Source organism: Emydura macquarii, unplaced genomic scaffold (assembly GCF_026122565.2).
Source record: "Emydura macquarii macquarii isolate MOO-44397 ecotype Brisbane River unplaced genomic scaffold, CSIRO-AGI_Emac_v2 contig_1045, whole genome shotgun sequence".
NCBI classification, from domain to species: Eukaryota; Metazoa; Chordata; order Testudines; family Chelidae; genus Emydura; species Emydura macquarii.
In genome coordinates this window covers 12899669-12925380 of record NW_027131182.1, presented here as the reverse complement: position 1 = coordinate 12925380, position 25712 = coordinate 12899669, and the positions used below count along the sequence as shown (strand labels likewise).

Genomic DNA, 25712 nt, shown 5'->3' with positions numbered 1-25712 from the left:
AAGTATCTGTTATGTGGTCCTTCATTATTCCTTTTCTTGTTACTGAGAAGATGCATATTCTCACAAGATCCATTCCCAATCTGTCAGAACCACTTGACTGCAGTCTTCTAGATATGGACTACAGAAGGAAATTTGCAGACACATTGGTAGAGCTGGTTGAACTATTTCTTGTGGACATTTTAATTGACAAGTTGAGTCACTTTTGCTGTTTGTGAGTAGATTATGACTTACAACATTTGTGTTCATTACTTGAATACAGTGAGAAATCCATAGACAAACAATTTCATATGATTATTCGGTATTTGAAGCTGCTCAGGCTTTATAATGGATCACCTGAGTCACATGGTATTAGTTCTGGTCCATGATTGGATGGATCTAACCTTTATACCTACAGAACTTTCACACAAAATTTATCATAATGAAACGAGTTAACTAAAAAATGGCAACTGCAGACCCAAACTTCACCTGTCACACACAATGGTTCAAATAAAACTTCAGTCATGTTACGGCAGAGGATGCAAATATGGCTGAATGAAAAGATAGGTCAGAATTTGCAAAAATGTTTACAAATTTCTCACCATTCACTCAGTTCTGCACAACTGTGTTAGTAAAATGCAAAACTCTAGCCTGTAAGTTGAAGCTTTTTCAGCTCATAGGATTTCTGAGAAATCTAAGGGAAAGATTCTCATGTTTCATCAATGCAACAGGACACAAATTACTGTAAATTTGTGCAGTTTCATGTCACTCTAAAATAAAAAGCATTTGACACTTTGGTATGGAAAGGCTGAAAGGATACTGGATTTACTTAAAAAAAACTTGGTTATACACTTTTGGGCAGGCGTAGTAATTTCTAGAATATAAAGATTTTTTTTTTTTTTAATAATTTCATTGTTGGATTCCTACACTTTAAAGCACCTCTCTAACCTTGTAAAACTGTCAGGCTCCAGACATTTTGCACACTGAAGAAAATCACTGTTTAGCCTGGAGCAAGGAACATAAATGTTGCAACACTGACTCCTCCTCTAATGGGCTGAGAGTGCACAAGTACATAGTTATATTGCTCTGAGCCGTCATACTGAATATCCTGGGAGTCAGCGCTGGAAACATTACAGATTTTTCTGAATCTTTTTTGTATTCATGCATGTGTGAGGGGAGTTATTTGCCTTTCTCTGGACTTATTGAATTTGTTTAACTGTGTTACCAATGCTGGATTTTCATAACCTTGTTCAGGAAGTGTTCCCGATTTGACATGGATCAACCCAGACTTCATTACCAGGCAAAAGTGAGTACTGTGGCTAAACCTGTTCCTACAGTGTGTTTACCTAGGCATATATAAGGATGTCCGTCGTTGTATAAAGTATTGTGTGGGCTTTAAATTGATTAGTAGCATTTGTAAATGTTCATAGGCTATTAAAAATAATCAGAAACCAACTAGACTCAATACAGTGTTTAGTTAGTACTGTGTAGCTAACAGCTTATAGAAAAGATTATTGTTTTGGCAACAGCTGTCAGCCAGGTGACAACTGTCTCCCATGAATTGCTAATAATAGCCTGGACAGAGAGAAGTCATTCTTTTTTTATATCATACTTTACTAGGACACTTGCACTGATCTTTTAATTAAACATTGAAATAATCTTACATGATTTCATTATCAACTAATTTACGTTTCAGGTATGTTCACCAAATGTACATTTAAACTGATGTGCTTTGGCACCTACAGTGTTTCTCAGATTATTGACTGGGATCCCACTAAGTATTTGGCATCTTCAGTATTCACTGCAACTGGCATTGGGTGGAGGGGAAGCACTGAAGTATGAGAACAACTAACCGAGCTGGGCAGGGAGAAAGGGAGCTGTGATGACTTACAGCTCTTTATTCCAAGAACATCCATTCAGTGATCTCTTCCTGCACCCCATGAAAGCATGGTGCCATCTCTAACACGTTTCCATTATTCTTGGTGTCACATGGGATCTGTTTGTTTGATTTTAGTGGTTTAGGGGTGGGCAGGCATTTCTTTGCTGTCACTTTCCTGTAGGTGGGTCAGCCTGACAAACATTATGGATTCCTTTTCTGTCTCTCCTACATCAAGCTTCCTTCTCACCAAAGCCCTGCAGGGCAGCTACCTATCTTTTATTTTATCTTGAGAGATGGGTCAGTGTTATTGAACTATTAGGCACTTCTTTCCCAAAAGGCAGATGAGTGGACTACCTTTGCAGTTTGAACAAGTTTAAGCAGAGAGCAATGCCTGGCATGTGTGCGCATAACACGTGCTGTCATTTATTGCATGTTCTTCATTGGCACTGCTGCCTGATAAGATGATATTTAATTATGCTGGGGCTGTCTATCTCAGATGAAATGCCCTAGATAAACAACATAACAGGAGGATTATCAACAGCTCACATGCAGTTGTGCGTATGTAACATGCAGACCTTGAAGGGAAGGGGAATCTGGAGTAAGGCAGGTTGTATAGATTAAAGTTAGCCATGGGTAGGGTCACCAGACAGCAAGTGTGAAAAATCAGAACGGGGCAGGGTTAATAGGCACCTATGTAAGACAAAGCCCCAAATATCGGGACTGTCCCTATAAAATCAGGACATCTGGTCACCCTAGTCATTGACAACCATTAAAAGGATTGGTGTTTGAGGGTAGGGTGGTAACTCAGTGTTTATATTCTTGTCTGCAACATGTTAATGGTTGCAACATGTTAATGGTTGTTTGGTGTAGAAATTGGACAAAGTCATCAGATTAAGCTTTCATTTGAGACCTGAGTTCTACGAAACAGGGGGCAACTTTGTCCTGTGGATTAAGCACAGAGCTGGAATTCAGGATTCTGAGTTTCCTATCCTAGCGCGAGCAGGGACTCTTTGTAACCTGGGGCATATCACTTAAGCCTCTGTTTTTAAAGGTTGCCACTGGTTTTGAGTGCCTCCTTTATCTAGTGTCTAGTGTGAGACCTTATCTGGAGGTGGTGAGTTCCCAGTGGCTTCAGGTGGAGTTGCTCAGCAACACTGAAAGTCAGACTTAATTGTCTCAGTTCGGGCACCAAAATATTTTGACACCCCAAACAAGTAGCAACTTTTGAAAACCTTGGCACTGATTCAGAGGTTGAGAACTCGGAACTTCTGAAAACCAGGAGTGGATTCCTAGCCCCACTGAAGTCCAAGGGAGGTTTTTTGCCATTGACTTTAGTGGAGCCAGGATTTCAGCCCCCGTAATCTCCCTGGCCTGATTTCCTCCTCAGGGTTGCACAGAGGTTAATTATGGCTTATAAAGCAAAATAAATATACTATGTATCAGTGGCATAGCTATGGGTGGGCCTGGTGGGCAATGGCCCACCCACTTTAAAAGCAGGCCCACCCAATCAGATTTTAAGCAATTCATCCTGCATTTTTATCAGCCTCTGTTTCACTTGTGACACAAGGCTTGTGCCCACCCTGTCGACCACAGGCCCGGCAAAAAAATCAGTTCTGGCTACACCTCTGCTATGTATCGATACTTCATGGTTTCAGCTGGGTTGGAGACACTGATAGTTTTCCTCAGAGTATTTTGGTACTTCTACACCCTCAAAGTTATAAAACTTAAATACGCAAATTAGTTTTTTTAACAGTTATCTAAACTTCTTAACCCTCAGGAAGGATCTGGTTTTGATTTCTTCCCCGCCCCCCACCAACCCCCACTGACTCTTGCCAGGCAGAGCCCTTCTTCAAGGATCTGTTATGTTCCCCAACAATCTTTAGCCTTTCTGTTGGCTGCAATTTCCAGGCCTCCTGGGCTCTGATCAGTCCCTACCTCCCCACTTTTTCTGGACAGGGGTGTCTGGGTCACCTCACGGTCTGTTTCATAAAGCATTGTTTCTGACAACTGTTTCTGTTTGCTGCATCGCTTACTGCTGATGAAACAAGGACCAAATTTTACACTGAATTGTGCTTCATTGCTTGTTGAGACCAGTAAGGATGTAGGTCAGTGTAGACTCTGACCCTACAGCTACTGCTGTATTCAAATAGCCATATAGGGACAGAGCTTTATTTGGGTTACTTTAATAGGATGTTAAACCCTTTATAGGGTAACCCTTCTGCCAGGTGGTGTCAGCAACAACAAGGGCCAGCTTCAGTATCTGAGTTCCCCACAATACATAACAGAACCAGCTTGAGCTCCCAATCACTAATAGAGGAAAACTTGAACAACCCCACGTGCCTCTATAAGATGATACTTCCTCACTAGCAAGCACCGACTCTCTGCATAATAAAAGAAAATGTATTAAAAGGGAGAGAGAACCCATCATTAATTTGGGAAAACACCACAATCACACTTCAAAAGCGTGGGCAGTGTCCTTTCCCTGAGTTTCCTACCTTGCAGTGTGAAATTCCAACAAACAAAGATCCCACTAATACACCATTCCCCTCTTCCTCTAATCCTTAGTAAGTAAAGACCCAGAGTTTAAAGATTTACTGATACTAGTCTACCTCCCCTCCCTAAAAGGTGATGGGGATTAAAAAAATCAAGCAGTGCTTCTGCATCTGGTTTGCTGCTGCTATTCCTCCCCATGCTTAGCAGGTGAGCTTCAGTTTAGGGTGACATATCTCAGTCAGGCTTTGCTAAGTATAGTTCTGCTGCCTTTTATTCATACACTAAGGATAGCAGCAGCAGCAGGCATTCCCAGGACAGGTCTTTCTCCCTACCTTTCCAGCCTCCTTTTGAGCTGTCTGGCTTCCCTCTTAAGTTTCACCTCCACCTGGAGCATGCTCTGCAGGTGTGACTGGGGGCAGTCATGTAGGCCTAGAATTGCTCTTTAACCCCTTCAGTTCTAATGCAGGGTTTATACATCCCGTCACAGGTCCATGAAAATGCTGAATAGAGAAAAGCAGTAGTTTAGCACAGCTCTAGTTTTTAGCTGTGACAACAAGGATTAATGCTACAGAGAAAATGATAAAAGCTGAAATATTTGAAATACATATCAGTGTGACTTTTATCTGGAAGGAGAATGGAAACCAGGAAATTGCTAACAGAATTAGTTTGCTTTGCCTTGTGAATGTAAGAGCTTGTCCTGAAGTAGATATAGACCTAAACCACAGAATTCAGATTCAGATGGTGCTTGCATCTAGGGGGTGTGGTTCCAACCCATATTTTGATAATGGAATTCTGACAAACACAGCAGCCGGGAAGATCTGTTTTCCTAAAAAATTATTTAAGTAAATAAATCACTATGATGTGGCCCTTTTATTCTTTAGCAAAATGTTCAGAACTCTGCACTATTGTTTTCATGACTTTAGAAGTTTGCTATTAAAATAGCTTTAAAATTGCTAATAAAATTCTTCTCAATCTTGATTTAAAGGAGAGCAGAAATCTATATTTCCATAATTCCCCTCTTCATTAAAAAGAGTTATCAAGAAAAAAATCCTTCCCTTTTGGCACATAATTTGGAAAGGATCCAACACTGGCAATATTGATTTATTAAGACAAGTGATTAAACAGATTCTGAATGTTAGAAAAAAATCAAATTTCTGAAATAGCAGTTGGTGGGGGGTTTATGAATACAGTAATAAACAATGTCAGGATCCTCAATATATAGTTTGGTCTTTTGATCAAATATATTTAAGAACTTTTAAAAGAAAAATAAAGTAAAGAATATTTTAAATAGAATAAATATCATTGCTAATTTTGGGACAAAAACAATGAGTCAATGTGGCCTGATTTTACTGCATTTAATCTGAATCTGCTAGTCTAATCCCAGAGATTTGAGATGAGTACACAATGACTGAACTTCACTACAATCCATCATCTTTAAAAGCAGCAGTAGATCAGCTGGGGAAAGGGGGAAGATTCCATCCTTTCTTCCCTAACCACTGTACAGGTCCCATCTGAAAAATCTGTTTGCTTAGATTTTGTTCAGGAGACCAGGATTTGTCCCTTAATTGTTATAAAAACTTTATCTTAATGCCTACTTTTAGTAAGACTAACTACTAAAACTGTTGGAATACTTGGCTTACAAATTAATTTCTGTATTTCAATTCTATTTCTAGCCTTAACTATGAATTTTGTGAAATACAGGGGCTCAGACTAAATGATCACAATGGTTCCATCTGGCCCTGGAATCTATTAATATATTTTTCTACAGTTGCTCTCCTGGGAAGCTTTGTATAGCGATGTCCAATATGAATTGGACTTTTTGCATCATACTAAAAAAGACACTGGAGATTAATGTCATACTCCTAGAAGAGTAATGTACAATTCCAGAACACTGAAACTTAATATTTCCATTCACTTCACCATAATGGCATGTCACAACATGATACAATGCACTAATAGCATTGCAGTCACTACAAAATTGATGCCAATTGATACATGCAATCAGGATTTCCTCTGATAGAAAAAGTTGTGAGTGATAGGCCTGCTATACTGAGGGTATGTCTACGCTGCCGGCGACTTGGGGATCGATACAGCGGGATCAATTGAGCGTGTCGTGGAGAGCTGCTCAGTCGATACCAGAGGGTATTTCTGGTCGACGCAGTACAGTAAAGACACTGAGGTATAGCAACGTAAGTAAGTCGACAGGAGATACACAAGCTACTTTACATAAAGTAGCTTGCGGTATCTCCCATCAATTGCCGGCAGCAGCGTAAACCAGGCCTGAGTTTGCAGAAGCTTGCCATTTTAATCATAAATCATAGAAATACCATTTTAATCATAAATCATAGAAATGTGGAAGGGACCTAAAGAGGTCATCTAGTCCATCATCTTGCGCTGAGGCAGGACTATGTATATCTAGAACAAATCTGTTCTTAAAAACCTCCAATGACGGATTCCACAGCCTCTGTAGGTAACTTGTTCCAGTGCTTAACTATCCTTACAGTTGGAAAGATTTTTACTGATATCTAACCTGAATCTTCCTTGCTGAGAACTAGGCTGATTATTTCTTGTCCTATCCTTGGTGGACATGGAGAACTGACAACAGACTGGGTCATAGGTAGTCAGGCTCAGTGGTTGGAGCGGGAATCATGTCTAGTGGTCTAGCTCCACAATAAAGTCAATGGAAATGGTATCCTATGGTTGAGGTGGAATGGGCATGGGTTGGAGAAGGCTGAGCAGTTGTGAGAGGGAGCACTTGGTCTGGGCACAAAAGCCACAGGATCTTATGAAGCTCTTAATTGAGGTGTGCAAGCCTGGCCACCAGGAACTCCTTGATTAGTGATTGAGGTAGCCAAAGTGCCCTGCAAGGAATGCATCATGATACAACTTAAGAACCTGCAGCCTTGATTGCCATTTCAGGATGTAGATATGCTCCTTATGGTAGAGGATCCCATCTTGGAACCTAAACCTGGGGGCTGGTGGGGCATCAGCATTCTCCAGAATCTGGCAGATCTGAGCAGTGAAGGGTCGTTAGGTAACATGGTATGAACAGTCTCCATTAAGCGGTTCTCTACTGTACCTTTGATGAAATTGGGTGCCTTTAGTATCATAAAGGGAGTTTTTCACCCAGTTCCAGGTACTCAGCCTTACAGTGTCAGCCTTCCCATTTCTTGTCCCTGGGTGGTAAGTGACTATGAAGGTGAAGACAAAGGATCAGTAGATCTGTTAGTTGAGGTGTCTGGCTGTTCAAAGGTATTCCAGGTTCTTGTGATGTGTGAGCACTTGCACAGAGAACCTGGCCCCCTCTAGTAGATGCTGCCATTCCTCAAATGCTGCCTTGTTAGCTAAGAGTTCCTTATCCCATATATCATAATTCTTCTCTGCCAGGCCTATCTTGTGAAAGTAATAGACATGAGCAAAATCGACCAACAGGACTTACCAGTTGGGACAATACTTCACCCAGAGTGAAACTGGATGCATTGGTGTCCACTGTGAGTGGTTTATCAGGGTCTGGGTGAACCAAGATGGGTGCTGTGATGAACTTCTCTTTTAGATGAATGAAGGCTATTTGGGCTTCCAAGGAAGCAGATTCCTTTTCACAGAAAAGTGGTCAGAGGAACAACTAGACTGGAAAAATCCCTCAATGAACCACTGGTAGATGTTAGCAAAGCCTAGAAATCGTTGGACCCTGTGGGTGTTTGGTGTGGACCAGTCAGAGATGGCAGTCACTTTCTGTGGGTCCATAGTTAGTCCCTTGTGGGAGATAATGAAAACAAGGAATTCTATTGCATCCCGATCAAACTCGCATTTTTCGGGCTTTGTGTATAGATGGTGTTGGCAAAGTCTTTCTAAGATGCTGCAGACATGCTGATCATGAGAAGCCAGTTTGTCAGAAAACAGGAGGGTGTCATCCAGATAAATGACTACATAGCTGTCTAACACACCCCTGAAAATATCATTTATGAAGTGCTGGAATGTTGCTGGGGCATTGGATAGGCCAAATGGATGACCAGGTACTCAAAGCATCCGTAGTGTGTACAGAAGGTGGTCTTCTCATCTCCATCTCTAGTTCGGACCAAATGATAGAACCTATAAAATGTTAGTAAAAACCTTTTCTGAACTGGAACTTCAAATCCAAACACCACTGAACTTCAGTCCACTGAGCCCAAACTTCCTCAGACTCCAAACATCATGACTCAGGCACATCTCTAGTTGTAGCTAGAATGATCTGTTGATAAAAGTGTCTGGAGACTAAAAGAGGAAGAACCAAGAAAAAAATTGACTAGTAAAGCACACAGGACATAGTGCATCCAAAACATTTTCAGGCCATTCAGTTTGATCCAACATTGTCACTGATGTGAGATAGCTGTCAGATAGATAGCAGAGGACTCTGGGTATACTCAACTATGCTTAATTTCATAGATCCAGTAGAGGAGTTCTTGTTAACTAGTAAAACTCATTTTGACATAATACATACTCCCAAGAGTATTACACAACATAGATAATTAAATCAATCTTCATGAACAAACCAGACCTGTGTTTCCATATTAGTACCTTGAATTTTTTTAAAAAAATCTCATTATATAACTTACAATAATAAAATAACTCATATTCCTCCTCCAGCCTTGAGAAGCAGGAACCTGCCATTCCTGGGGAAACACTTATTCAGTTCAGAACACTGAGCTTTTACAATAAAAGTAGATGAACTCCTTTTGTATCAACGCCACTCAAGCTTTGTGAGTTTGAAATTTCGATTCAAATATTTTTAGGTTCAATAATTTAAAGTTCGCTTCAGGAGAAGATTTTGAAAAAAAGGAGCAGAGAAAGGCAGAGTGACAAATACGATGCAACCTCAGTTATATTTGAAACACCATTATGCAAGGTAGGCTAGGGCCAATTTCTGACATCACTTACAATGAGCAATACCTTACCCCATGAATATTTCCAATAGGAACCCTGTAGAGTTCAAGGTTTTGGAAACCTCTCAAACCATTTTTAGGCTTGCAAAATTCATGTGTGTTCATAAACTTGTTTTCCTGTAATTTACATCCATGTTTTCATCAAGGCTGATTTAGTCAAGAACACACACAAATACATATTTATTTACCTTTACCTAAGGAGAGTTCTGTTCTATGTATTAAGGAAAGATCAAAGCCCCCAAAAGTTTGACTGGCATAAGTAGGTGGCATGTATAGAATATGGATTGCAGTATGTATACTTACACACAGATAGAGAACGCTATGTTTGTCTTTAGAATTTCTTTCACATATCCCTGTTTTCTAATCTCTGTGCACTCAGCCTTAATTATCCAGCTGCCTTTAGGGGACTGTGGGCTGGTCTTCTCCAACCGACCCGGTTGCTGCGGTCCTTCCTTGGGTCCTGAGCCCAGAGGAGGCCACAGCACCTTCCTGTAGGGAAAAAGTCCACTGTCCCGTAGTCTATTGCTCCGGCCCTGAGGCAGGGCGGGCCGGCCAACAGTGAAGGGCTCCGGCAGCAGTAGGGAGGTTGAGGCTCTCCCAGGGTGGCTAGAAGAAAAGGGGGGGAAGGGTGACACAGGCCCACCCATCTCCACTGCATCCCAGCCCAGGGCCATAACAGCGGCAAAGGCATTGCTGCTGAGCCGGCGGGGCTCCTGCCGCAACACGCCAGCAGGGTTGCCCCAACTCAGCCAACGTCTATGGCTGCTCCTGGGCTACTTCCTCCCCATATCCCCCTGTACCTGCTTCTCCAGGGTCACTGGGGTCCACTGTCTGGGGTAGGCCCGCCAGCCCCTCCTCATCCGGCAGCAGCAATGTGGGGAGCTCCTCTGCGAGGGGCAGTTCCTCTAGGTCGCTGGGTTCCAGGAAGGGTCCGGCCTCAGGCAGCTCATCAAGGTCTGGTCCCGACTTGGGGGGGTCAGCAGCTGACAGCTCCTCTAAGTCCCATCCGGCCTCAGGGGGTGTTACCCAGCCAGGGTGCACCAGGGGCTCGGTCCAGTCCCGGGGTTCAGGGGCCTGGGTCCGGCGCCACAGTTCAGGGATCTCAGCCCAGTTTCTCTGGCCAGGTTGTACGGTCCAGCTACACGACAGCCCTACCCAGTCCCTAGGCCCGGTTTGATCCAGGGTAGGTCAGAGTCTCAGCTCCGGCCTAGGTCTCAACTAGCAGAGCAGCACATCTGCCTCCAGCAGCAATCTACCCCTCACTGAGCTCTGGGGCCTGTCTCTTATACTACCTGTGCCTTGAGAGGCTCCGCCCCTCTTGGGCTGATTGGGCAGCTCCGGTGGCCCTATCATGGCCCGGCTCCTGGGTTGCCAGGCAGACTGGCCTGCTGGCCCTTTCACAATCTGGCCGTGTGGTTGCTGGCCAGGCTGCTCTGTGGGGCTATGTCTTGCCCAGTCTAGTGGCTGTGGCCCTTCCTTGGGTCCTGAGCCCGGAGGAGGCCACAGCGCCTTCCTACAGGGACATTGAGTAAGTTTAGATAATTGAGATTTCTAATAGGATGGTACCATATGACACATAGAATATATATGGAAATATACTCTATGTGTGTATGTATTTCTCTCTCTCACTCACACACACACACACACACACACACACACTCTACATGCCACTTAAGTTTTGCCGGTCTTTTTTTGGCATATTCATCAATATTTAATACATAGCGCAGGCTTCTTCTTAGCTATAGAGTGTGGCGGGGGAGGGGTGTCTTAACTAAATCATCCTTGAGAAAAACATGGGTTTAAATGAGAGCAAAATTAGTTGATAAACTCAAATAACTTTTGCAAACCTAAAAACATGATTCAAGAGTTTCCAGAATCGTGAGCCCTAGGGGGTTATACATGAATCTTGTTTTATTTATTTTTCTGGAACATTCTGTTTCATTTAAGATTATGTTATAGACAAATATAAGAGAATACCATAAAAACACAACATTAGCACAAAAGACAGAGGGACAAATCTTGATGTATTTAGTCCTTACTTGGGTTAACTCCCAATGAAATCAATGAGAGGTTTGCCTGAGTAAATCCAGAGTAGGACCCTTTAGGTTTTGGCCTACCATGAACATTTAGACTGTAAGACATTCCAAGAAATCTCTTAGAAACCACATTTTCAAACTGCTCCAATGGAAAAGTTTAAAGTCTTATGGATAGTGAGTAGTTTGGCACAACTGCTAAGCTCCATGAAAATAGTTCGTAGCAGTTCCTTTCACAAATATTTTATTCAATTCAGAATTTCCAAGAGGCAAAGAAGAAGATGGTACAATATTCTTTGGCGTAACAAAGCTATCTTTCTCCAACACAGCCTCTCAAGTTTATAGTGGAAAAATGATAGGGGTTTTGTACTATAGTTTCTAGATTTATGTGGCATTGGACAAACAAAGGGAGAATGAAGTGAACAGAGATAGCGAAGATGTTAATGAACTGAGTACCAGATATGGCATTTGTTTATTTCTCCTGAGAAGCTACTGTGGCCTCAATTCACAAAGGTACTTAGCTGCCTAAACCTCAGATTTAGGCACCTAAACCCCAGTTTTAGGCTCCACTGCAATTCACAGAACTCCTGCAAAACCCTGTATGCATCTAAGTTTTCAGGGGAAAAGTTCCTTCTGCACCTATATTTCTGCCTCTGGGCATGTGCACTGCTGCCTTGCTCTATCTTCTGCCTAAGCTCCAGAGTGATTCATGAACCCAGGAAGATTAGCCTTTCGCCACCTAAGCAGCACGTGCGGCCAATCCGCTAGACATGAGCTCCTCTTCCCTAAACCAGTGGTTCCCAACCTTTTTGAGTGAAAGCCCCACTAGTAACTAGGTAAAACACGCGCCCCTCCCCCCACCTCCTCATTGGCCATAAACACATATAACCCCTATAAACATATAATCTTAATAATAATAATAATATTAAATTACATAATAATACAACATTACTCTTACATGAGTAAGAAGCTACGCCTTCCCTGGCACAGCTGCCACCGCATGCCTTGTGTGCCCCCCCCTTTCTGTCCCACATGGACTGAGGGTAATGGAGGTGGGCCCTAGCGGGTTGGCCGGGGCTGCTCCAGGCCCCCATTGGAATGGGACTGTTCTCCAGCCAGGCGCCTGGCCAGTGTGGGGCTGGGGGAGGTTGCTCCTCCACTCTAGCCAGCACGGAGCTCAAGGCTGCTCCTCTGCTCCGGCTGGCACGGAGCTTGGGGGGGCTGCGCCTAGCCACCGTGGACCTCAGGGGGGCTGCCCCTCTGCTCTAATCGATGAGGAGCTCAAAGCTGCTGTGCCCGGCGCAGAGCTAAATGGGCTAAATGACCTCAATAGTACTGAAGCCTCATGGACCCCTGATAATCTTTGGCACCCTCCCCAGGTGGTCCCACCCCCCAGGTTGGGAACCGTTGCCCTCAGCCACACACCCATTCCGATCCAGGAGGCATGCTCAAGGCAGCCTACTGGATTGAGAAGCACTCACCTGGGATGTAGGAGACCTAGGTTCAATTCCCTCTTCAGGCAGATGGGGATAAAGGATTTCAACAGGGGTCTGCCACCTCTCAGGCTTGTGCTCTCACTGCTGAAATAGGGGATTCTCTGTTCTGAAGCTCCCTCCATTGAAGTTGTTTCACTTTGGATAAAGAAGAGTGATTGGAGCAGGAGGACTGGACCCTGGATTTCCTATCTTAGTGCCCTAACCACCAGGCTACAGAGCCACTATCTCTGGCCCAATGACTTGAAGTGTGTATACACAGTGGAACAGCTTCAAATATTTAAAGAATCATTGGACCAGGGAGAGTGCGAGAATGACTCTGTAGCCTGGTGGCTGGGAGATTGGCCACCCAGGGTCCAGTCCTCTTGCATCAATTACTCATTCATTATTTAGCCAAAATGGAAGAGCTTCACCAGGGGAGACTGAGGGATCCCTACATCAGACTATCCTCTAGTTCAGCAGTTAGACCAACGCCTGAGAGGTCGGAGACCCTTGTTGAAACTCTTTCTTCCCCCCTCTGCCTGAGGAGGGAATTGAACCTAGGTCTCCCACATCCCAGGTGAGTGCTCTAATCACTGGGAGAAAAGTTATAAGGTGACCACTGGCATCATCTCTTTCTCTGGCCATTTTGCCTGGAGTTGGGCACTTGCTTAACTCATTCAGTGGCTTAGGAAGTAGATTGTGAATTGCTATCAGAGATCCCTCCAGCCCTATCTCCATAAGCGGGGTAGCACTTAGCACACACCCTGCTTTTCGGTATCTCCCATTGGCTATCTTAGGCAACTCCCTGAATAATGTGTTGGGTTTTGTTGATCATAGTCTAAGATGCCTATCTCTCCCCATTCATTGTACTGGGAGCCTAAGCCTAACTCAGGCTGTGTGAATTGTAGTGTGTTACTGTGATTTTTGTTTTGTTTTGTTTTTGTTTTAGAGGCCTAAAAGTCAGGCATTGTGATGCTCAGTTTCGCAGTGCCTAGGTATTTTTGAGTATCCAGAGCTATATGTTTAGTCATCTCTTATCTCTGACTTGGTCAAGTTCCCTCAGCTTGCAGGATGACTGACCCTTTAAGAGGATGTGGAGGAAGAGGGGAGAAAGGGAGAGGCAGCTGGACTGATTTCCTACTGGTCAGCAGAGCTTAAAGAAAGCACCTGGGCCTTATAAAAGAGTGAGACAGCTGCATGTGGTTGGCAGATGCCTGCAGACACTGCAGGGAATAAGATACCTCTTGTATGGCTCTAAGTTGGGGGAAGGCCTATGGAAAAGGCTAAGCTCCAGGCAAGAGGTGCTAGATCAGGAAAAGAGACCCTCAGGGAGGAAGGGCTGTGTCTAGCTTGGAACTGCAGTAGAAGTCTGCTGGACCTCTGAAGGGAAGACAGATCCTCTGCAAGGAGGGAGTGGGCCCAGCTGAAATTAGGATGAACACTTGTAAGTTTGAGTTTTCTTTTTAAAGTTTTTGGTACAGGACTTAACAAATTGGACTGTAGGAGGGGTGGGAGGACTGTTTTGAATAGCTGGCCTGTGTGGACTCTCGAAGGGATACTGAAGCAGGCATCAGTAAAGCAATGCTAGCTAGTAGGGGGCACTACAGGGCAAGCATGCCCTTTGATTTGGACTCTTACCAGGCAGCTATCTTTGAATCCAAACATTAAATCCTATGTGCTTCTAAGCCCACTAAGACTGAGCAGCATCCAGGCACTGTCCCTAGTTCTAGCATTTCAGGCTTGCTCCTGGGTTGCTGATTCCTTCTCTAGCATATCTTCTTGGACATGGGACCCTGTGGTCCAGCTGTTGTAGGCCCCAAGACCAATGCTGACCCTCCCCCCACCTCCCACAGAAGCATAAGCTTCTCCCTTTCCCAAAGATCCACCCTCACGGGTGCTCTGATTTAGAGTTTCTCATCTTAGGAAGATGTGAGAATTAAAGAAAGGATCTTCAAGGCTTGCAAAGTAACTTCTTAAACACACACACATCTCACATAGACAAAGCAAAGAGACTTACAGATCCATGAAAAAGTAACAAACCTTGCAACCAAAAATCCTTCCTCCAATGTCCACACCAATCTGAGAGATCTTTGGGCTTAGTCAGCCAGTTCAGGATCTTTGGACCTTCCTCTTCTCCTGTTCAGCCTTCAGGTATTTTCACTTTGCTTCTGCAACAAGCTCTCTATGGCTTGTTCATGTCCAGCAGTCAAAAGATTCCCCTAGCTCAGAAAGGATGTGTCTCTTCAAAAGCAACTTCTAACACCTCATCTTCTGTCCTCCTTCGTTGGTGGAGAATCTCCATTGTTCCAACCCCTCTCCCTGCAGGCAACCTGAGATAACTGGCCAGCTAAAGGAAACTAATCTCTTTAGCATATTCATTGTTCTACCAGGGAAAACCTATGCCATTTTAACAACTTATTTGGTAGATCTGTAGCTACTTCCAGACAGGGTGTATAATACCTGCCTTGGTGCCTCTCGTCAGAAGACTGAGTCAGCATATTCTGGGTATTAGAGTTCTATAGAGTTTATAAAATCAGTCAGAATTCACATTCACAGAGAGACATTCCCCAAACAGCCAACCTCCAATTGGGACAAGAACATTAAGGAAAAAAATAACTTTAGTGTTACTATACTCTGGGCCTAATTTTAGACCCTGTGCAAAGATGGGGGATGGGGGTGACAGAACATCCCATGGTTTGGAGAAAGCATTTTATCAACCACTTATATAATCTGATAGCTACTGCCTTTGTGATCCTTTTATTGGGAGGATTTTGACCTCTGAATCAACATAGTCATGAAAGGAAGAAGAGAAAGTTATCAGATAAATATGCAGTAGAACCTTGACTTTACTACCACCAATCTTAAATGACCAGTTACATAAACCATTTTTCCAAACAGGAAAAAACACATATATTGAGAATGTTGATGAAGAAAAAGATAACATCCCTTCACATTCTAATGCCTTCAGTGCCCTGGAAATTGCTTGGTAGTGGGTTGAAGGATAAGAAGACAGTAACACAGTTGTAGTTTTTTATTTTATTTAAAATGAGTTTAGTAATTGTTGTATTACACCACCGTGTGGCTACAGTTTCAAGCTGTGAAATTCAGAGTGAAATTCACCTCTGCTACTTACTTCTGATTTACAGCCCCTAGGAACATATAAAGACCAAGGATAGTGACCGCACATACATTTACAAATACAAGGTTCAGTCTGTTTTACAAGTTTTATTAAAGTTACAATTACCCGTGCATATAGACATTCTATAAAGACCTATGCACAAGTTACAGATATAGTTATATTTACATCCTTAATGATATTCTTAATGTCTGATGACTGCCTTGCCAATTGATCATCAGTAGAGGGATGGATCCTGCTGGAGTTTTCCCATAGGGAATTCAACTTTACCCAATCTGGGAGCCCTCTTTTTATCTTGTGATTCTTCCTATACCTAACACTCTGGGCATGTGCCTGAAGATGTCCACACTCTTTTTCCTTATTTGTATTGTCCCCCCCAAGAATATTGGGGTAACCTGTTTTTTCATAGGTTCGTTATGGTTCCTTTTAGTCTCATTAGTGTTTATGCACAATGTATGCCCTGCCATTAGAGCATGAGTTAGAACAATGTGACTACCGGGTATTGTGTAGTCAAAATTACACTTACGGTAATGGAGGCAGAAGACAAAAGCCCATATGTAAGTCCAAAATAGGAGAGCTGGGTGAAGGGTCAGAATCTGGGCAGAACATGGGCAATCACAGCAGGGACTAAGACAAGGGGAAATTAAACAAACATCTTGGATATCTGTATACTTATGCAAGAACTATGCGGAATAAACAGGAAGAATTAGAAATACTAGTGAATAAACACAATTACAACTGAACAGGCATCACATAAACTTGGTGGGATTATTCACATGACTGGAATATTGGTATAGAAGGGTACAGCTTGTTCAGGAAGGACAGACTGGAGAAAAAAAAGAGGTCTTGTATATCAAAGATATACACACTTGCACTAGATTAGATAAAAATGGAAGGCAGACCTGCTGAAAGTCTCTGGGTAAGGGTGATGTCATGGTAGGTGTCTACTATAGACCACCTAGCCAGTAAGAAGTGATGGATTACGATTTTTTTTTAAACAACTAACAAAATCATCCAAAACACGACTTGGTGGTGATGGGGGACTTCAACTACCCAACCATCTGCTGGGAAAATAATAGAGTAGGGCACACATTATCCAAAAAGTTCTTGGAATGCATTGGAGATCTCTTTTTATTAGAGAAGGTGGAGAAGGCAGCTACGAGACAGGCTATTCTTGATTTGTTTCTGACAAATAGGGAGAAACTTGTTGAGAATTTGAAGGTGGAAGGCAGTTGGGTGAAAGTTATTATGAAATGATTGTGCTCATGATTCTGGGGAAAGGAAGGAGGAAAAACAGCAAAAATAAAGACAATAGACTTCATGAAGGCAGACTTTTTAGCAAATACAAAGAATTGGTAGATAAGATGCCATGGGAAGCAAGTCTGAGGGAAAAAATGTTCAGGAGAACTGTCACTTTTTTTAAAGAAACATTATTAAGGGCACAAGAGCAAACTACCCCTAATACATAGGAAAGATATGAAGTATGGTAAAAGACCACCCTGACTTAACCAGGAGATCTTCAATGACCTGTACTCAAAAAAGAGTCATAAAAAGTAGAAACTAATTCCAATTATGAAGGATGAATATATAAAAATACACACAAGCATGTAAGGAAAAAATTAAAAAGGACAAGGCACAAAATGACATTAAACTTGGTTGGAACATAAAGGGTAACAAGAAAACATCTTACAAATACAAAAGAAGCAAGAGGAAAACCAAGGACATGATAGGCCCATTGCTCAATGAAACAGGAAAGACAATAGCAGAAAATGCAGCAATGGCCAAAGCGTTAAATGCCTTTTTGTTTCAGTTTTCACCAAAAGAGTTAGCAGTGATTGGACGACTAATATAGTAAACATCACCGTAAATGGGGCAGGATGTGAGGCTAAGATTGCAACAGAACAAGTTAAGAATTACTTAGACAAATAAGATGTCTTCAGCTTGGCAGGGCCTGGTGAAATATATCCTAGAACTGGCTGAAGAGATCTCTGAGCCATTAGCAACTATCTCTTGAGAACTAATAGAGGACGGGAGAGATGCCAGAGGACTGGAAAAGATCCTATATTTGCCCTATCTATAAAAAGGGAGAATAAGGAAATTATAGACTAGGCAGCTTAACTTCGGTACTGGGAAAGATAATGGAGTGAATAATCAAACAATCAATTTGTAAGCACCTAGAAGATCAGGTGATAAGTAACAACACGGATTTGTCAAGAACAAATCATGGCAAACCAACCTAATATCCTTCTTTGACAGGGTAACAAGCCTTGTGGATAGCAGGGAAGCAGAAGATGTGATGTATCTCAACTTTAGTAAGGCTTTTGATACCATTTCATGTGACCTTTTCATAAACAAACTAGAGAAATGATAGTCTAGACAAACTTACTATAAGGTAACTGCACTCGGAGAGCAGTTATCAATGGTTCACCATCAAGCTGGAAGGGCATTTCAACTGGGGTGCTGCAGGGATCAGGCCTGGGTCCTTTTCTGTTCAATATCTTCATATGTGATTTAGAAAATGGCATAGAGAGTACACTTAAAGTCTGAGGGGTTGCAAACACTCTGGAGGACAGAATTAGAATTCAAAACAATCCTGACAAATTGAAGGAATGGTTGGAAATAAATAAGATGAAAGTCAATAAGGACAAATGCAAAGTACTACATGTAGGAAGGATTAATCATTTGCACAACTATAAAGTGTAGAATGACTATCTGGAAAGGAGTACTACAGAAAAGGATGTGGGGGGTCATAGTGGATCACAAGCTAAATATGAGTCAACAATGTAATAAAGCTGCACACAAAAAAAGCAAACATCATTCTGAGATGTTTTAGTAGGAGTGTTTTAAGCAAGACACAAGAAGTAATTCACTCTACTCAGTGCTGATAAGGCCTCAACTGCGTACAACTAATGCTGTGTAACTGCGATTAAAGGGGAGGTTTTGGAATTTCCCCCATCTATGTTAATTAATGTTAATCTATGTTAATCAGTTGTTCTCAGAGTCTGCTGAAGGTAGGACAAGAAGTACTCAGTTTAATTTGCAGCCAGGGAGATTTAGGTTCAATATTAGGAAAAACCTTCAAACTATAAGTATATTTAAGTACTGGAATAAGTTACCAAAACCAAGGGAAGTTGTGGAATCTCCGTCACTGGAGATTTTTAAGGACAGGTGGACAAAACACTTGTCAAGGTTGGTCTAGGGAAGCATGGTCCTGCCTCACTGTGGGATGGACTTTTCTATGATTCTTTGATTTTTATTTCAGACCCTTGATTGTTAAAACCGATGTCTGATTTGTATGATTTTATAGATCAACTTTTTTTCTTGGCAATGATAAATACCTGGTGTATACTTTTTGTGATTTTTGTAATGAGTTTAAGGATAATTCTTTTTAAACCATCTACTGTAGCTACAAATCCAGGTGAAATGTACATGTTAGTTGAAACTTCTAGACAGAAACCAACAATCTTCTTTCAAATTTCAGACTCTCTTCTGAATCCCTTGATGGCCTTAAGGCAGTGTTTCTCAACTTTTTTGTGCTGGTGACCCCCTTTGGACTTAAAAAAAAAAAAAAAAAAAAGGTCATGACCTCCTTACTGAGACTTGAAAATATAGGGGACTGAAGCCGCCCAAACCCAAGCCTGTAACTCCTCCCACACACACACACAATTTATCTTGGGGGGCTGTGACCCCCAGGTTGAGAAACACTGTGTTAAGATACATAATATAGAACTGTGACAAGGTAGGCTTTTTGTATTCTTTTCATATAATATGTTTATATTTTTATATAATATTGTTAGATTTTTTTATTTCTTAGGAGACTGAAAAGTGTATATGTAACTGGTAAACAAGGGCTATGCTTTGTCTTTGACTCTGGGCTGGATGAGTAAAAAGGTTGGATGCGTCACTTAAATGGAACTGTGCTGATAAGGGTCCTTTATTAATTCAAAATTTAATCCACTGAAGAGCAATCAAGGGCTAAACTCTTTTGAACGATAGTCCTCAGTAGAGGGTGGTGAGGAGTTATGCCTTCTGAGACAGAGCTCCCTGAGGCAGACACAATGCTTGTGGGAGCACTGGGAAGCATTGCCTCTGAGGAACCCATAATGATGCATTCTATATCTTGGTGAGGTTAGCTCTGATGACTTCTGGTGCAGAGCAAGAAAAGGGATGAAGCCTATGGAAGTGGACTGAGGCAGTTGAGAGAGAAGTCTGTGAGAACAACCAAGGGACACTAGTATAGCCCTGTAGGCATGTGCTGAGCCTCCCAATTTTCTGTTGATGTTAATGGTGACTGGCAATGCTGTAAAAACCCATATGTGTAAATTAGGGCATTGGGTAATATGGGAGGAATTGAGCAAGTCAAAATTCTTGTGCATTAGAGACACTAGAAATGACAGCACAAGCTTATTAGCATTTGAATGTGACTCAGTTTGCCTAAGGGAAGAACTTTGAAAGGAAACTTCTAATGTATTAAAAGTGAATTACATTAAACCTTCACAATCCTCTTGTATGCAGTAGCAGACTGAAAACTGAGCACCTTTCATCATTTGGATTAGCAACCTATATGACAGTGAGATCTGGTATCAAATTTTTCTCAGTACTAGGGATGTAAATATCCGTTAGAAAAGGTAACCATTTAAACTATTAAAATTATATCAATTAACTGTTTAACTGATATAATTTTGTGTTGTGTGTGTCGTCGTCCCGTCCCCTCCCCCACACACACACTCCACTCCTACCAGCAGCACCCAGGTAGTACCCCCAGCCTGGCACCAATCCTCATCTAGGACCCATGGTCACCAGTATTCCACAGCAGGGCACTCTGCAGCACCTGCACCAGGGCCACAGTCTCCCTGGGCAGCAGCGCAGCTGTCTCCACCACAGCCCGATGCCATCACCATGGAGACTGAGGGCCCGCACCACTGGTTAACTGATTAGTATTAGTCTCAACGGTCAGATTAATACTTATCGGTTAACCATTTAGTATTTTACATCTCTACTCAGTACCTCTTTTTATAGACACTGTTTTTATAAAGATATAACTGATAATATTGTAGCATGATACATTGGTTTTTTGGGGTTTTTTTGTAACTAGGCTGAGGTGCCTCCCAAGAATTCAAGGGAAGCTTTTGAATGTAAAGAAAGGCCAATGGAGTTGTTCTTATTATTTGGCATAACTCTGTATGTAGGAACCCTCTACCCCCTTATTGGCATATACATCCATATCATGTTATGTTTTATAGATCCTATTTACATTTCTCAAGTGCACAGTAGTGTAAGGAAATTAACTATATTTTAATGTGTGTAGTCATTAGTTTTCTTGTGAATAGTTTGTAATATTTCATATGAGTGTAACTAGGGTTACTGCCTTTCCCTTACACAAAAAGGAATTAAATTCTGCCTCTTCCCTACTTATCAATCCATGACATACACTGCTTTCAAAATGGAATCATGACCTGTTTTATCTAGGTATTCAGTCAGTCTCTTGGCTGGCAGTGGCTGGTCTCTGATGTTTCACTGGCCAGCTGCTCTTTCAGTCATATCCACTCTGTCAAGTGGAAGGAAGAAGTTCTGAGGATACCCTTTAACAAAAGAACTCCATGAATTCATTAATACTTAGTAATTTTCAAATGAAACTTAGCTGTGTTTTTAATAGATTTAGTTAAACAAAACAAGCATCTTGTTATCTTTCATTTATTTAATCAATCACTTCTCTACTGAGACTAAACATGGCAAATCAAGCTCACAGCCTGATATAGCAGGTGCTGGCGGTGAGGTGTAGTAGGAATGTGGTATGATCATGAAAGTAGCTTCAAAGCCACTTCTGACCATTATTCTAGCCCAATGGCTGCCTGTGCAGGTTCCTTATGGCCCCAATGTACAGAACAGGAATAAAGAAGGATTCTCCAGCTGTCCATATTCTACCTCATTCTGCACATTGCAGATGGTGTACACCCCACTTCCAGTCCCCACTTGCTGTTGGGTTTTCCCCACATTGAATTGATCCATCTCAGGACATCATTTGTATTTTCTTTATGTGAACCACTAACTTAAAAATCCAGCAGCATTTTAGAGAGCAACAACAAAAATTAACAAGAAATTGATATACATTCGGGAGCTCATTTTCCCCTCATGGGCATGTGTGTCCCCTTCTAGTTAACCTTCATGTGACCAAATTCATTTCTACCAATGTTATCCCCGTTGTATAGTCAAAATAGACCCTTAAAGGTACAACTAAAGAGACTTTATCTTGAATGTATAAACATCCAAGGACTCCATTTCTTATCCACAAAGATAGGGAATTCCACAACGAAGGCAAGTGGTACAGTAAACGGGGAAAGGGCACCAAACAATGGGGTCTGCAGATACTTATGAAGTACAGTGCATTCAGAAGTCCAATCAAAGCTGAATGTAGGGATTGCCTGGAGACATACTAAATATAACACTGATTTACAGATATGTCTTCTGCTTGAACGCTATTAACTATTGAAATCCTCAGTTGATCTCCAAGGCTGAGGGAGCCAAAATGACCCTTTATTACTCACTAGAAGTCAATAGGGATGAATTTGGTTCACTGTGTGTCAATATAATGTATTAGTAAACCATCCAGAACAGCACTTCACAATTTTTAAAATTATCAGGTTACATCCAGAGTCCCCTATTTTTTTGCAAATATGAAATTATATCAAATGAAAAACAATGTATACAAATAAATAAAATGAAAAACTCACTCCTTGAGGGGGGGGGGAGGGCTTCTGTCCTGTGAGGCTAGCTGCCTGCTCTGGGCACTGCAACCAGACACACAGGATTGTATTGCCATTCAGGTTTGGCCCAGCTGTCCCTTCAGTATCATAAAATAACACCAAATTCACCCCTCCCTCCCTGTAAAGGTACCCCCCCCAAAAAAATTCATGGGGCTCTCCTTATACCCCAGTGTGCTAGGTGCTGTACAATTGCATAGTAAGAGACATTCCCTGCCCTGGAGAACTTACATTAAACTTCCTTTTACTTTCTCACCCAATATTTTAAAAGGATTGAAATTCCCCTGGAGACCTTGGTTTTCTCCACCTTCTTCTAGAGCTGGGTGAAGGAATCATGTTTTAGGAACAGATAAGCATGTCTGCCATAAGCTTGCATTTGCAGAGGGGCAGGTCCTCAGACCTTCGCATCTTCCGTTTTTGTTTCTGTGTTTTGTGTTTTCCAATATACATTGACTATTCATATATTGGAACAAAAAGTGATAGAACATATAGCCTGTGGAAATTCATTATTGCATTCATTTCAATTATTCTTTTATGCTACACCCAGGCCTGAAGAGATTGTCTGTCTAATATTAATATGTATAATCCTGTCTCCACTTATTTATAAACTTTAGTTAAATCTTAATTGACAGGATTTTATCTAAACAAGTTATGTAAAGAATATCAAGAGGAAGCAAAACAACTTCGAAGGACCTTGATATATACTAGCACTGGACAAATCATGAGTTTCTCTAGTCTAATCAGTATTTATTCAACTTTTAAATTCCTATTAAAGTCAACAGGTTAGATCCTCAGCTGGAGGATAAATCAGCACTGTTTCATTAAAGTCAATGGAGCTACACTGTTTTACTCTGAGGATCTTGCCCAGTCTGTCAAAGACTAAATAAAAATACAGTAAGAACCTCCAGGTTTTTGCCTATGTACTTTTACCTATTCAAAATGAATCCATTGTTGGTACAGGGCAAATCCAGAGGTCCTTATTCAGGTTTTTATTACCCCCTCCCACACAAAAACCCACACAAATTGCTGAGCCCACACTGCTTACAAAATTAGTCCAAGAGCCTAGCCACAAACTTGGGGAAGCTGCAAGAGTTAGCATCATCCAAGTGAGGCATTGTACTGCTGTTCTGGCCCTGGGACCTCAGTGCCTTCCCCCAAATACCTTTCCCTGGTAATTTCTATGGGGTGCAGGGAGGTAGCTGGACAATCAATGTGTAGCCCTTTGGCCCCGTTATGGAGTTGTTCAGTCCCTGCACCCATACACCTATTTCCCACAGCATGGATCTCAACGCACAGAGAGCACTCTTTGAGGCCCTAAGGATGAGGGGATGGTGTTTCATCCTCCACTGCAACTTTATTTATTCCTTGCTCAGGCAACCCTACCATTGACTTAGGAAGTTTGTCTGAGTGAAAACTGAGCAAGGACTTGAGGATTTGGCCTCAGTCATTATTCCCCAATTTGTATTTGTGCATTTGATTTTTATTATTGTACATCAAGGTGGTGAGAGGCAGATCAGTTGAAAATCCATAGTGGAAGATAAAAGAGGGCAATGTTATGGTGGGGGGTCTACTATAGGCCACCAAATCAGGAGGAGGAGCTGGGTGAGGCATTTCTTCAACAAATAACAAAAATACCTAAAACACAAGACCTGGTAGTATTGGGAGACTTTCCCCAGACTGTTGTTGGAAAAGCAATATCACAAAACACAAATTTCCTATTTTGCTTCAGTGTTTGCTACAAAGGTTAATTGTAACCAAATGCATAAGACAATTAATAGTAAAAAGGGGGCAGGAACACAAATCAGAATCGGGAAAGAACAGATTCAAGAATATTTAGATAAGTTAGATTTATGTAATTTGGAAGGGCCTGATAAATTCTCAATATGATACCTGATACGATATCTTCTTTAAAAAGGGGAACAAAGAGGACCAAGGAATTATAGACCAGTCAGTCTAACTTCAGATCTTGGAAAGATACTGCAACAAGCTGTGGAAACGATCAGTTTCTAAGCACCTGGTCCTAGAGAATAATAGAACAAACATGCCAAACCAACCTAATTTCCTTCTTTGACAGGATTACTGGCTTAGTGGATGTGGGAGAAGCAGTAGACATGATCGATCTTGATTTTAGTAAGGCTTTTGATGTAGTTTCACATGACATTCTCATAACCAAACTAGGGAAATGTGGGTTAGATGAAATTATTATGTGGGTGCACAACTGGTAGAAAAAAATGTACTTAGAGTAGTTATGGTTCTCTGTCAAACTGGAAGGGTGTATCTAGTGGGATCCCACATGGGTCAGATCTGGGTCTGGTACTAGTTAATATTTTCATTAATGACTTGGACAATAGAGTGAAGAGTATGCTTATAAAGTTTATGCGTGAACCAAGCTAGGAGGGTTTACAAGCACTTTGGAGGAGAGGATTAGAATTTAAAAATGACTGTGATAAATTGGAGAATTGATCTAAAATCAACAAGATGAAATTCATAAAGAGAAGTGCAAAGTACTACACTTAGGAAGGAAAAAATTAAATGCACAAATACAAAATGGGGAATGACTGCCTAGGAAAGAGTACTGCAGAAAGGGATCTGGGATTATACTGGATCACAGATCGAATGTGATGCTGCTTGTGAAAAAAGGCAAATAACATTCTGGAATGTATTAACAGGAGTGTAATATCAAATACATGGCAAGTAATTGTACCACTGTATTTGGTACTGGTGAGGCCTATGCTGGAGTGTTGTTCGAGTTTTGGATGCCATGCTTTAAGAAAGATGTAGACAAACTGGAAAGAGTGAAGAGAAGACCAAACAAAAATGATAAAAGGTTTAAAAAACCTGACCTATGAGGCAGGGTTGAAAAAAAAACTGAGCATCTTTAGTCTAGAGAAAAGAAGGGGGGAACGTGTTAAGTCTTCAGATATGTTAAGGGCTGTTATAAAGAGGATGGTGATAAATTGTTCTCCATGTCCACTGACAGTAGGACAAGACGGAATCTGCAGCACAGGAGATTTAGGTTAGATATTACGGAAAGCTTTGT

The 25712-nt window shown here is 41.7% G+C and overlaps 1 protein-coding gene across 6 annotated transcripts in view; it reads left to right on the top strand.

The window, feature by feature from the left end:
- Positions 1 to 1144: 1144 nt before the first annotated feature.
- The window catches only part of PRLR (prolactin receptor), a 143455-nt gene continuing 118887 nt past the window's right edge, over positions 1145 to 25712 (top strand). For 4 of the 6 annotated variants that reach the window (XR_010919200.1, XM_067545510.1, XM_067545507.1 and 1 more), the window contains exon 1: positions 1145 to 1282. The gene's annotated coding sequence lies outside the window, so the exon portion shown is untranslated. Of the gene's footprint in view, positions 1283 to 14032; positions 14220 to 25712 lie in introns of those variants that run through there. The other 2 variants (XM_067545509.1, XM_067545508.1) reach the window with 2 other exon arrangements.